The following is a 14,645-nucleotide window of genomic DNA, read 5'->3' on the forward strand; positions in this document are numbered from 1 at the left end:
AGAAACTAATTATTTAAGAAATTTTAGAATGGCATATATGATAATATAAAAGTATTTGATGTTAAATTTTTAGAAAACATGATAACTTCACAAAAAATAGCTGTAGTTTTGTTAGAATAAAATATATCAGTCTTGCTTTGATATTTCAATAAGATAATGTTCAGACAATTTTCTGAATAAAATGTTCAGAAATACCCATAAAAAGAACCAAAACAACCCTAATTTCCAGTAAATTGAATATTACTAATTAAATAAAAGCATGGCCATGATATTTATTTTGTCACACTTCATATAATAACCTGTAATTAATAAAACGTTTGATACACAAATAGTAAAGCTGGCATGACAGGACAATATTTGTGATTAGCACATACCATTTCAGATGGTTAACACATATCATTTCTAGTCTGTGGCTACCACATACGCAATTTCCACTAATTTTAAGTGAATGTAAAACTGCAATACTTTTCTATTTCAGGTAAAATTATTTGCAATTAACTTGAAGACAGATAGGCTTATCACTGGTATTCACTAGCTGCAGCATAGCTTTGCCAGACTTCCCCCCGTTTAATGTCTGCATTATGTATATTGGAATTTAATAGGCCAGTATATACATAAACTTCCATAATTTTATATGCATAATAATCTATGCATAGTAAAAGCCAAGAACACCCACTTAATATGGACAATTTAAAAATTCATAATCCTGTTAGCCACTGGGCAAATCAAGGTAGTCAAGGTAGTCAATGAAAATCTGTCAGACTGGTTTTTGGATTAACTTAAACTATTTACATATAAATTTGCTTGCATATCTGATGATCGTAATGATAAACTTAACCAAAAGACAGGCATATTCTTTCCAAAAGTTTACATCATGGGTTAATCACATGCCATTGGATACCTGGGTTTAGTTCAACCTCTGTCATCCAGTTATATAGCTTTAAATATTAATATGAAGAGGTTGGATTCATTGTTTTCTAAGGTCTTATTCTGGTTTAAATTTTTATGATTTCATTGAATTTACCATTATTTGACTGGTTTGTATTTGCACAGAATTATGATATTTATGGTGCTGTTTGTTTCCTCCTACATATTTTAATTGCATTAACATAACTCTCACTGGGAGGGCACAGTCTCAGCAGCTTAATGAGTCTTTTCATGTGTAGTTAAGTGTAATAGATTATTGGATACTTTTTAATTTAATTTTTTTGTGTGTAAAAGTTAAAATCTCATAAATATAACTGCAAAAAAGGTAGATTCTCATTTGCACCATCTACAATGTTGTGTAAGTAGTTTGTTTCCAGAAAGAAAACATGCTTATTATTACCTATTACAGGCTCATATGGAGTCCAGAAAATGGTGTGAAACTTTCTTTACCTTTCCTATTGATTTTCTTCATTTGGTACTGGGCAATCTAGGAGGCTCTTCTCTATCTAACCAATAACTCCTTTTTGCCAAAAGTAGAAAGTTGAGGAGAGGGTTGGACAATAGAGAAAGGATTTACAGGGAAAAGAAAATCCTCGCTTTCCTCATTACTATTTAATTCTGTTGAAAGAGATAGAAGCGTCACTCTGAGTACAGCAAGTCCCCTACATACAAACGTTCAAGTTGCACACTTTCAAAGATGTGAACATGCATTTGCGTGTCCAATCGCGTAAGTTAGTTCATCTGTCTGGTGTACGTTGTCACGTGCATGCATCCTCTACAAGTGGTTGTGCTTTTGTGTACCTTACTGTATAGTACTCTATAGAGTATCATAGCACAGTATCTTTATTTCAAGCCCAAGATGTCCAGAAGGAAGCATAAAAGCAGCAGTACAAAGCCGATTGTGTTAGGTGGGTACCTAGGCTAACTGCAGGACTTTCGAACAAATTGGACTTACAGACGTGCTCTCAGAATGGAATGGAACTCATTCGTATGTAGGGGACTTTCGTGTTATTTAAAGAGCTTCTAATGCGCCAGTATAATTAAGAGTCTTTTTCATTATTTTTTTTTAATCAAAGATAATTTAATCTAATTCTGGTTTTCATTTTAGACTTGAGAAGACACAGCTAAATCAACCTATACTTTTTTGCCTTTTCCAGGACTTTGGATGATGTTGCAGTTTACTCTTGGACTTCTAATTGCTATCCAAACCTTCACAATCACTTGATAGCTTGAGTGTTTCTTCCATTTCCTTTCCTTTCCTTTCCTTTTTCTTTTTTTTCCTCTTGCCTTCCTTGCCTCCTTCCATCCCTCTCACTTCCTTCCTTCTTCCCCATTACTGTGGACATTTACTCTATTATCCTTAATACGCTTAATAGCTAGATAATTTAGCATCTCCCTTTGGAGAAAGGAAACTGCCTTTAAATTTCATATGGCTTTGCAAAACTTAAAAACATATAAGAAGAACCAACTAAGCCCAAAGTTAGCAAAAGAAAGAAATGACAAAGATCAGATTAATTTATGACAAAGGAGCCAAGGGTAAACAACGGGAGAAAAGGTAGCCTCTTCAATAAACGGTGTTGGAAAAACTGGATAGCCACATGCAAAACAATGATAACTGGACCCCTATCTTACACCACAAACAAAAATCAACTCAAAATGAATTAAAGACTTGAAAGTAAGATGTGAAACCATGAAAACAGGGAGTAAATTCCTTGACTTTGGTCTTGACAATGATTTTTCAGATTTGACACCAAAAGCAAAGGCAACAAAAGCAAATATCAACAAGTGGGACTACAGCAACTAAAAAACTTCTGTAACAGCAAAGAAAACCATCAACAAAATAAAAAGGAATTTACAGAATGGGAGAAAATATTTGTAAATTATATATCTGATAAGGGGTTAATATCCAAAGTATATAAAGAACTCATAAAAATCAATAGCAAATTTGGTAGTGTATATATGTCCATGCCACTCTCTCACTTTGTCCCAGCTTACCCTTCCCCCTCCCCGTGTCCTCAAGTCCATTCCTGTCCTGCCCCTAGGTTCTTCAGAACCTTTTTTTTTTTTTTTTTTTAGATAGCTAGTGGGAAGCAGCCACATAGCACAGGGAGATCAGTTTGGTGCTTTGTGACCACCTAGAGGGGTGGGATAGGGAGGGTGGGAGGGAGACACAAGAGGGAGGAGATATGGGGATATATGTATATGTATAGGTGATTCACTTTGTTATAAAGCAGAAACTAACATACCATTGTAAAGCATTTATACTCCAATAAAGATGTTACAAAAAAAATCAATAGCAAAAAACCAAACAATCTGATTAAAAAGTGTGCAGGGGATGGAGATTAACCAAGATGGTGGAGTAGAAGGACGTGCTCTCACTCCCTCTTGCGAGAGCACCAGAATCACAACTAGCTGCTGGACAATCATCGACAGGAAGACACTGGACTTCACGAAGGAGGATACCCCACGTCCAAGGACAGAGGAGAAGCCACAGTGAGACAGTAGGAGGGGCGCAATCAGAGTAAAATCAAATCCCATAACTGCTGGGTGGATGACTCACAGACTGGCGAACACTTATACCACAGAAGTCCACCCACTGGAGTGAAGGTTCTGAGCCCCACCTCAGGCTTCCCAACCTGGGGGTCTGGCAACGGGAGGAGGAATTCATAGAGAATCAGACTTTGAAGCCTAGTGGGAATTGATTGCAGGACTTCAACAGGACTGGGGGAAACAAAGACCCCACTCTTGGAGGGCACACACAAAGTAGTGTGCGCATCAGGACCCAGGGGAAAGAGCAGTGACCCTGGGGGAGACTGAACCAGACCTACCTGCTAGCATTGGAGGGTCTCCTGCAGAGGCGGCGGGTGGCTCTGTTTCACTGTGGGGACAAGGACACTGGCAGCGGAGGTTCTGGGAAGTACTCCTTGGCGTGAGCCCTCCCACAGTCTGCCATTAGCCCCACCAAAGAGCCCAGGTAGGCTCCAGTGTTGGGTTGCCTCAGGCAAAACAACCAACAGGGAGGGAACCCAGCCCCACCCATCAACAGTCAAGTGGATTAAAGTTTTACTGAGCTCTGACCGCCACAGCAACAGTCAGCTCTACCCACCACCAGAGCCTCCCATCAAGCCTCTTAGATAGCCTCAACCACCAGAGGGCAGACAGCAGAAGCAAGAAGAACTACAATCCTGCAGCCTATGGACCAAAATCCACATTTACAGAAAGATAGACAAGATGAAAAGGCAGAGGGCTATATACCAGATGAAGGAAAAAGAAAAAACCCCAGAAAAACAACTAAATGAAGTGGAGATAGGCAACCTTCCAGAAAAAGAATTCAGAATAATGATAGTGAAGATGATCCAGGACCTCGGAATAAGAATGGAGGCAAAGATTGAGAAGATACAAGAAATGATTAACAAAGACCTAGAAGAATTAAAGAACAAACAAACAGAGATGACCAATACAATAACTGAAATGAAAACTACACTAGAAGGAATCAATAGCAGAATAACTGAGGCAGAAGAACGGATAAGTGACCTGGAAGACAGAATGGTGGAATTCACTGCTGCGGAACAGACTAAAGAAAAAAGAATGAAAAGAAATGAAGACAGCCTAAGAGACCTCTGGGACAACATTAAACGCAACAACATTCGCATTATAGGGGTCCCAGAAGGAGAAGAGAGAGAGAAAGGACCAGAGAAAATATTTGAAGAGATTATAGTCGAAAACTTCCCTAACATGGGAAAGGAAATAGCCACCCAGGTCCAGGAAGCACAGAGAGTCACATAGCCAAAAAGACACTACAAAAAAAGAAAATTACAGACCAATATCACTGATGAATATAGATGCAAAAATCCTCAACAAAATACTAGCAAACAGAATCCAACAGCACATTAAAAGGATCATACACCACGATCAAGTGGGATTTATCTCAGGGATGCAAGGATTCTTCAATATACACAAATCAATCAATGTGATACACCATATTAACAAATTGAAGGAGAAAAACCATATGATCATCTCAATAGATGAAGAAAAAGCTTTTGACAAAATTCAACAACCATTTATGATAAAAACTCTCCAGAAAGTGGGCATAGAGGGAACCTACCTCAACATAATAAAGGCCATATATGACAAACCCACAGCAAACATCATTCTCAATGGTGAAAAACTGAAAGCACTTCCTCTAAGATCAGGAACGAGACAAGGATGTCCACTCTCACCACTATTATTCAACATAGTTCTGGAAGTCCTAGCCATGGCAATCAGAGAAGAAAAAGAAATAAAAGGAATACAAATTGGAAAAGAAGAAGTAAAACTGTCACTGTTTGCAGATGACATGATACTATACATAGAGAATCCTAAAACTGCCACCAGACTGCCAAAGCAGTCTTGAGGGAAAAAAATGGAGCTGGAGGAATCAGACTCCCTGACTTCAGACTATACTACAAAGCTACAGTAATCAAGACAATATGGTACTGGCACAAAAACAGAAACATGGATCAATGGAACAAGATAGAAAGCCCAGAGATAAACCCACGCACCTATGGTCAACTAATCTATGACAAAGGAGGCAAAGATATACAATGGAGAAAAGACAGTCTCTTCAATAAGTGGTGCTGGGAAAACTGGACAGCTACATGTAAAAGAATGAAATTAGAATACTCCCTAACACCATACACAAAAATAAACTCAAAATGGATTAGAGACCTAAATGTAAGACTGGACACTATAAAACTCTTAGAAGAAAACATAGGAAGAACACTCTTTGACATAAATCAAAGCAAGATCTTTTTTGACCCACCTCCTAGAGTAATGGAAATAAAAACAAAAATAAACAAGTGGGACCTAATGAAACTTCAAATCTTTTGCACAGCAAAGGAAACCATAAACAAGACGAAAAGACAACCCTCAGAATGGGGGAAAATATTTGCAAATGAATCAACGGGCACAGGATTAATCTCCAAAATATATAAACAGCTCATTCAGCTCAATATTAAAGAAACAAACACCCCAATCCAAAAATGGGCAGAAGACCTAAATAGACATTTCTCCAAAGAAGACATACAGACATCCATGAAGCACATGAAAAGCTGCTCAACATCACTAATTATTAGAGAAATGCAAATCAAAACTACAATGAGGTATCATCTCACACCAGTTAGAATGGGTATCATCAGAAAATCTACAAACAACAAATGCTGGAGAGGGTGTGGAGAAAAGGGAACCCTCTTGCACTGTTGGTGGGCATGTAAATTGATCCAGCCACTATGGAGAACAATATGGAGGTTCCTTAAAAAAACTAAAAATAGAATTACCATATGATCCAGCAATCCCACTACTGGGCATATACCCAGAGAAAACCGTAATTCAAAAAGACACATGCACCCGAATGTTCATTGCAGCACTATTTACAATAGCCAGGTCATGGAAGCAACCTAAATGCCCATCAACAGACGAATGGATAAAGAAGAAGTGGTACATATATACAATGGAATATTACTCAGCCATAAAAAGGAACAAAATTGAGTCATTTGTTGAGACGTGGATGGATCTAGAGACTGTCATACAGAGTGAAGTAAGTCAGAAAGAGAAAAACAAATATCGTATATTAACTCATGTATGTGGAACCTAGAAAAATGGTACAGATGAGCCGGTTTGCAGGGCAGAAGTTGAGACACAGATGTAGAGAACGGACATATGGACACCAAGGAGGGAAAACTGTGGTGGGGTGGGGATGGTGGTGTGCTGAATTGGGCGATTGGGATTGACATGTATACACTGATGTGTATAAAATTGGTTACTAATAAGAACCTGCAGTATAAAAAAACAAACAACTAATACTAAACTTTCATTGGGTTATTTGTATGGAAATATGTTGATATAAGTGTTTCAGACATTACATGAAATTTCTAAAAATCTTATATGTTCTGGTATAATGTTATAAGTCATAATCCTAGTTATTACTTTAAAATGTATATCTCAGAAATAACTAATTTTCTTGCCAACTGCATTATTATGAACTTTCATCAAATCTTTAATCGTGGTCATTTTTAAGTCTTTTGTCATTTACAGACAGTTCTGGGTGTACTCTGATGCTTTTGCAAATATGTTCCTATAAAAGGGTTTCATCTTCAAGAAATTCATGGAAAAGACTCTGACAAGTACAGGTTTCTGGTAACTGACTGTACTGCTGAACTGAATGAATAAGCATTTTCAGAACTCTAATGAAAAACTGATGAACTCATAAAAGTGCTAACAAAACATCAAGATGAAAAAAAAATTAATTACATGGGACTGAGTGAACTGATGAGGATGAGTATAATTTTTGTGACTTTCTGTTTGAATTAAAAAAAAAAAAATCCCCTCCCCCCCCCCAAAAAAAGTGTGCAGAGGAACTGAAGAGACATTTTTCCAAAGATATACAAATGGCTAACAGGTACATGAAAAGGTGCTCAACATCACTAATCATCAGGAAAATGCTAATCAAAACTACCTCACAGCTGTTAGAATGGTTATTATCAAAAAGATGAGAAATAACAAGAGAATGTTGGTGAGAATGTGGAGAAAAGGGAATGTAAATTGGTGCAGCCACTATGGAAAACAGTATGGAGGTTCCTCAAAAAATTAAAAATAGAACTACCATATGATCCATTCTCACATCTGGGTATATGTCTAAAGGAAATGAAAATAGGATCCCAAAGAGATATTTGTGCTCCTGTGTTCACTGCAGCATCATTCACAATAGCCAAGATATGGAAACAACATAAACGTTCATCAACAGATGAATGGGTAAAGAAGACATGGTATATATACACAGTGTAATTTTATTCAGCCATTAAAAAAAAAGAAATCCTGTCATTTGTGACAACATGAGTGGACCTTGAGGGCATTATGGTAAGTGAAATAAGTCAGGCAGAGATACACTGTAATATCAAAGCTGAACTCACAGAAACAGAGTCAAATGGCGGTTACCAGGGGCTGGGGTCGGGGAAATGAGGAGATGTTGGTCAAAGAGCAAAAATTCCAGTTATAAGATGAATAAGTTCTGGGGATTTAATATACAGCCCGGTTACTGTGGTTAATAATACAAATTATCGACTTGAGTGTTGCAGGAGAGTAGATCTTTAAATATTCTCCCAAATGGTAGTTACGTGACATGATGGAGGTGTGAGCTAACACTATAGTGGTAAACATTTTGCCATATATAAGTGTATCAAATCAACATGTTGCATACCTTAAGCTTACACAATGTTTTATGTCAACTCAATAAAGCTGGAAAAAATAATAAAATTAAAAAAGAAAAGAAGTTAAAAACATGAGAGGATCACAACTATATGATACATCATAAACATCTATTATTCAATATAATTTTAGTACTGAATGATGTTATGCCATTCAAGTTTTTGAAAATCAGTAATTGACCTAAGTATTCACTCATGCATTTATTTATTTATACATCTACCCACAAATGTTTATTGGATATCTGCTATATGTCAGTTATTGTATCTGCTGTAACACAGTAATGAAAAATCATAGTCTCTCCTCTTGAGGAGTTTATAATAGAGTTATTAATACCTTTTTTTAAAACTACAAAAAGAAAAGTAAAATTGTATTCTGTGAACAATCTAGATAAGAGAGATTTTATTATGTACACTGGCAGACATTGTTAGTTGTCTACCAAAATCTATCTCCTCTCTTTTTTGCTATTATTGTTCTCTTATTTTGTTAGGAGCAACAAGTAGCACAGTCCTGGGCCATGCATACTGTTTGTTTTAATCCAATCTCTAGAATCCTGTCCTCTGCTTTTCTGATCTCTCTTGCATCTAAGAGTGGCCAGTGAGACCGAAATGATAGTATATGGAGGGGTTTCTGCGAAGGCTTTTCCTTTCTTGAAATAGGGAACAATGGTGGCCAGCATCATTTGTTCCCATTTTTTTCTACATTGAAAAAAGACAGGTATCTGGACCTACAGCAGACATACTGTGAGCATAATTTGGTTTTCATGAGAAACAAATTAACACACTAAAGATGGTGCAGCAGAAAGAAAGAGCTATTCCTTGACGATGTTATTGAGCAACTGAACTGACTATAGCCACCTCCTACCTTCAAACCTCTCATTATGTGAGAAAAATAAATCCCTATTAGTGTAAGTCATTATAAATTGGGTTATCTGTCACTTACAGTGGAACAAATTCCTAGTAGATACACATATACAAAATAATCAGTAGGGATGTAACAGAGTAACATAAATTAAAGCCAACACTTACAGAACAAATTTTGTATTCCTAACATTCATGCGAATTAAGTGGGTCATTGGTAAGAGCTTGGAAATCATTATCACATTAATTTTTGGTTATAATTGGGTTTGAAATATGGTACAAAATGTCAAGAATTTATTCTTAATAGAGGGTATAATCTCTTCTGTAGAGATCAATGATAGTGGCTACACATTATATTTCCTACTATCCCTTCCTCCAGAACTAAAAACAAGTTTATCAACTAGGGATAAAGAAAGTTTACTTGAACTTTGAAGGTATTGAAGGATTCTTTGAAATAGGATTTTCAAAAGTAAGGCATTTTATTCTTGTTTACCGAATCATGAACTATGATACTTTGTTTATAAGATTAGAGACATTTTGGGAAGAAAGAGACAGGCTACGCATAGTGATTGCAATTATGTGCTGTCATATAAAAGGAAAGTTCCAATTTGTGTTTTCAATCCCATTTCTTCATAGAGAATACTGGGTATGTGAGTTACTAGGGAATCCTTGCTTAACTAAAAACCAGTTTTGATTTTATTATCAATACAAAGAACTCTATGAGATGTCTATATTTATTTATGCTTTAGAGATACTAGTAGTATACACCATTAAGTAGTAGTGTTAATTATGAGGTCTCATAACATGAGCATTTTCCATATTTTTGAAAGAGTTACCTGCAAATAAGCTGTTATCATTTGGAGGGCCTTTATTCAGTGAAAGTAGATGACAATTGTCATGGGTGTAGGTTGAAGGCATATGGAGATGTTTGTATATGTTATTTATAGCTATGATGGTAAGAAAATCCAATAACAGATGGAAAAAAAACCCACTATAACTTTGAAGTGTTTTATGTTACTGATGCCTGAGGACTCATGGAAATAAAGTGAGAGCTAATTGAAGTTATTTGGAAGTTCCTTTACCTTTAGAATATAGTCCTTTAAGTCGGGAATGCTCAGTTCTACTCTGGTAGCATTCTGTTATTAACACACACTTGTTAAGCATGTGATATGTTCTAGGTACTGCTGTCCTCACTGAAAAAACAGATGATATACTGTTCTGTGCTGGTTGCACGGAACTCATAGTTTATTGGGGAGAAAAACACTTAAAAATAATCACACCAGGAAAATAGATGTATGTGGATGGCTCTGCAAGATCACGGAGCAGAGTCCCTCAATCCATCGGGGGAGTGGTGGGTGGAAGGATGGCCAACCACCTTCCTCTTTCACATCTTCTATCTATCTATCTATCTATCTATCTATCTATCTATCTATCTATCATCTATCTATCTATCATCTATCTATCTATCTTATTTATTTATTTATTTATCTATCCTTGGCTGTGTTGGGTCTTCGTTTCTGTGCAAGGGCTTTCTCTAGTTGCGGCAAGCGGGGGCCACTCTTCATCGCGGTGCACGGGCCTCTCACTATCGCGGCCTCTCTTGTTGCGGAGCACAGGCTCCAGACGCTCAGGCTCAGTAGTTGTGGCTCACGGGCCTAGTTGCTCCGCGGCATGTGGGATCTTCCCAGACCAGGGCTCGAACCCATGTCCCCTGCATTGGCAGGCAGATTCTCAACCACTGTGCCACCAGGGAAGCCCCACATCTTCTATCTTATTCAAGGCTCACGGCTCCATTTGTGCTCTTGATTAAAACTTACCCCACCTCTTCTAGGACCTTTTGAGCAACATTTGTTGTTCCCTTTCTTATCTATATATTCAAATGTTTCTTTCTATGTTCTTGCTCTCACAGTCTAAATATGCTCATCCACATCTTAAAATAAAAGATGGCTTGTCATGGGCCACTCCACAACTATTCCCAGTTTCACTACCATGAAGTGAACACTTCTGCCTACAACTGAGGACTTTACTTCCTTTCATTCCACTCGTTTCTCCTCACTTGTAATTTGGGTTTTATTCTGAGTGCTGCACTGAAACTGCCTTGTCTACAGTGGGAAACGACCCATGTAGATTGCAAGCTCCATGAGATATGCACTCTTTCTGCCTCCTGCATTGTCTGTCGCAACCTGCACAACCTCACCTGGCACAAAGACAGAGCGGTGATAAATGCCTGTGAATGAAAGAGTGATATCTTTTCTTACTTCCTGTGGTATTTTCAACATCTTCCTTACTTTCTTCAGGTCATTCTTGTCCTCTTTGGTTTCTGATACACCACTGTCTCCATTCTCATATTACTTTCCTGGGCATTTCTGGTACTTCCTTTATTGGATCACATATTAAATATTAGTCTTCTTTCTGAATTTTATCTTTTATTATTTCTTCTTCTCACTCAATGTATTCCCCTATAGCTGTTGTGGTTCTCAAATTTATATTGCTATCAAAAAAGTTACTTTGAGAATATCCAAGGCTTACTTGACACATCCGTTTATATTTCCTACATTTGCTCCAATCAACATGTTCAGATCTTCTTGAAGAATTATTCCACCTCCAGAATTTCCTGTATAATAAGAGATGGTGTATCCAAAACCCAGCAACCTAGTAATCACTGTGAATAATCATCTTCTTTCCTGACCCCTCTCCCCAGGCCAAAAATCACTAAGTCTTATGGGTTCTATCTTCTTATTATGTCTGATATCTGACTCTTGAATCCATCATAGCTTCTCATATGGCTACCAAAGTAGATTTTTAAGAGTCCCCTGACCTCAATCATGTGCTTCTTGAATTCTTTCTACACCTGTATCTTGAATGGACTTTCTAAAGCATAAAACTGGTAATGTTATATCTCTAACTAAAATACTTCAATGACTCCTTTAGGATGCTGTATCAGAAAATTTAACACTATGAAAAGATGCTCAACATCACTAATCATCAGGGAAATGCAAATCAAAACCATAATGAGATATCACTTGACACCTGTCAGAATGGTTATCATCAAAAAGAACACAAATAACAAATGTTGGTGAGGATATATAGAAAAGGAAACCCTCGGGCACTGTTGGTGGGAATGTAAATTGGTGCAGCCACTGTGGAAAACAGTATGGAGGTTTCTCAAAAAACTAAAAATAGAACTACCATATGACCCAGCAATTCCACTCCTGGGTATATATTTGAGAAAAACCAAAAACACTAATTCAAAAAGATACATGCACCCCAATGTTCACAGCAGCATAATTTACAACTGCCAAGATATGGAACAACCTAAGTGTCCATCAACAGATGAATGGATAAAGAAGTGGTATATGTATATATACACAACGGAATACTACTCAGCTGTAAAAAGAATGAAATTTTACCATTAGCAATAACATGGATGGACTTGGGAGGCATTATGCTAAGTGAAATAAATCAGACAGAGAAGAACAAAAACTATGATATCACCTATATGTGGAATCTTAAAAATACAACAAACTAGTGAGTATAACAAAAAAGAAGCAGACTCACAGATATAGAGAACAAACTAGTAGTTACCAGTGGGGAGAGGGAAGGGGGGAGGGGCAATGTAGGGGTAAGGGATTAAGAGGTACAAACTATTAGGTATAAAATATGCTGCATAAAAAAAAGTTTAAAATTAAAAAAAATTAAAAATTAAAAACATAAGCTACAAGGATATATTGTACAACACGGGAAATATAGCCAATATTTTATAATAACTGTAAATGGAGTATAATCTTTAAAAATTGTGCATCTCTATATAATATACCTGTAATATATAGTATTATACATCAACTATATCAACTTCAATAAAAATAATAATAATGCTATTTTAAAAAAAAGAAAATTTAACACTATGTCTAAATGGTAATAAATTAACTGGATCATCCCATTAAAATACAGGGTGAGCCTTATGCATATTTTCCTGCTTTTCTTTTAACTCTCCCTACCACTTCATTAGCTTCATTCTCTTTGTTCAGTTGCAAATGGGATAAGGATCTTCCTTCCTCAGAAGGGCACCTCCAATCAATTCTCACAACCATTTAAAAAAGGCTTTTAGCTTCATGCTAATTGGGTCTTCTTTGAACAAATACTTTTGGATAAGGAATTGCAGTGCATTGATTCATTTAGGCCTTGGTTAGTGTCTCTTGCTGAATCAACCACTGTGGCAAGGGGAGTGGGACTACCTTGATGGTTGAGACCAATCATGGTCCACCCCTGAACTTGGGGTGGAGTGATCCCACTCACATAGCGGCCATATAATGGGGATAGAGTGGGTGGGTGTAGGACAGACAATCACTACATCCCAGAGATGTCACAGGTCTTCTGTAAAGTGACCTGCTGGCCTATCTGTTTTTATCTTTTGTGGAATGCTTGTCTTCACTGTGGTTTTATGCATAAGGTTTTATGCATTCTCTGAACACATCAGTCTGTTCACTGCATCTGTGTCTATACTCATCTGCTCTCTCTGCATGAAAGGCAAACTCTTATCCTTGTTTAAAAGTGAGTAGAGACATCCCCTTTATGAAGCTATTTGTGATGCCTCGTTCCCTAGGTAGGATGTGTTAATTCCCCTGGACTTCTTCTCCCTTCCCTTTTATAATACACTGGCCATATTGTATGGCATTTATTTATTTTTTACATGCTTGAATTTTAAGCCTTTTGAATCGGGGAAGTTTCCTCAGTTGCCTTGTAATCCTTAATACTAATACAATGTCTGGCATCATAGTAGATAAGGCTCGTTAGAGTCAGGGACAAGAAATGTCACTTTCTCTAACACTTTAGGCATAAGCACATTTTAAAGGGAAATATATTTTCCAGTGAAAAGTTTTCAAGTTTCCAGTTTCAAATGTATAGTCAAGATCTGGAAGAAAAGAACTACTTTCAGGTAAGGCAGCACAGAGGGAGAAAAAAATCTACACTATTTTGGCAAATAGAGAAAAAAAGCACTCTAAAATAGATGAAAACTTGGAAGGGATGGTTAAGAAAGTTCTGATTTCTCACTCTCAGTTTCTTGGTTGTTGGGGGAAAGTAGCAGAAACCTTGGTAAATGTCCCAGAACCCAAGCTGGCAGCAAACATTTCAGTAAAGGGATAGTATAGCTAATGATTCTCACTTGTAAGAATAAATAAATACCTTACCTCCATTTCTGCTGGTAATCAAAGTCTTCAGATTCTCCTTATCAAAATGCCATCATCTCCCTTGTCCTCAATATCAAATAAGTCATTAGATCCTATTGATTCTTCCCTAGAAGTGTCTCTCATGTTTGCACTTGACAAACAAGGCTCTATGAAGGAATAGCGAAGGTAGAAAGTAGTCGTTCTGCAGAGAAAGTAAATTATGAAAGGGGAGATGATTTCAGAAATGTCTTAGGAGCCACAGGTAGAGAAGGTAGCCAGGACTGTGAGGTAGTGGTTAGACTTTAAAGGAAGAAATGTAATAAATGCCTCATCAATAACTTCCTCAATTCACTGAAACCCTTCCATTATTTATATAAAGAGAATACTACTTTAGAATTTTTCCTAGAGAAAGTAATTTATCCATTTTCTAGGGTATTTAAGAATTTTGGAA

At 37.0% G+C, this 14,645-nt stretch overlaps 1 protein-coding gene across 2 annotated transcripts in view; it reads right to left on the reverse strand.

Moving 5' to 3' along the window:
• Positions 1-14,350, reverse strand: part of HTR1F (5-hydroxytryptamine receptor 1F) — a 185,687-nt gene extending 171,337 nt beyond the window's left edge. For both annotated transcript variants that reach the window (XM_059922211.1, XM_059922210.1), the window contains exon 1: positions 14,216-14,350. The gene's annotated coding sequence lies outside the window, so the exon portion shown is untranslated. The remainder of the gene's footprint in view (positions 1-14,215) is intronic.
• Between the last annotated feature and the right edge of the window lie 295 nt (positions 14,351-14,645).

This window comes from Balaenoptera ricei, chromosome 4, assembly GCF_028023285.1.
Source record: "Balaenoptera ricei isolate mBalRic1 chromosome 4, mBalRic1.hap2, whole genome shotgun sequence".
In the NCBI taxonomy this organism is placed as follows: Eukaryota; Metazoa; Chordata; class Mammalia; order Artiodactyla; family Balaenopteridae; genus Balaenoptera; species Balaenoptera ricei.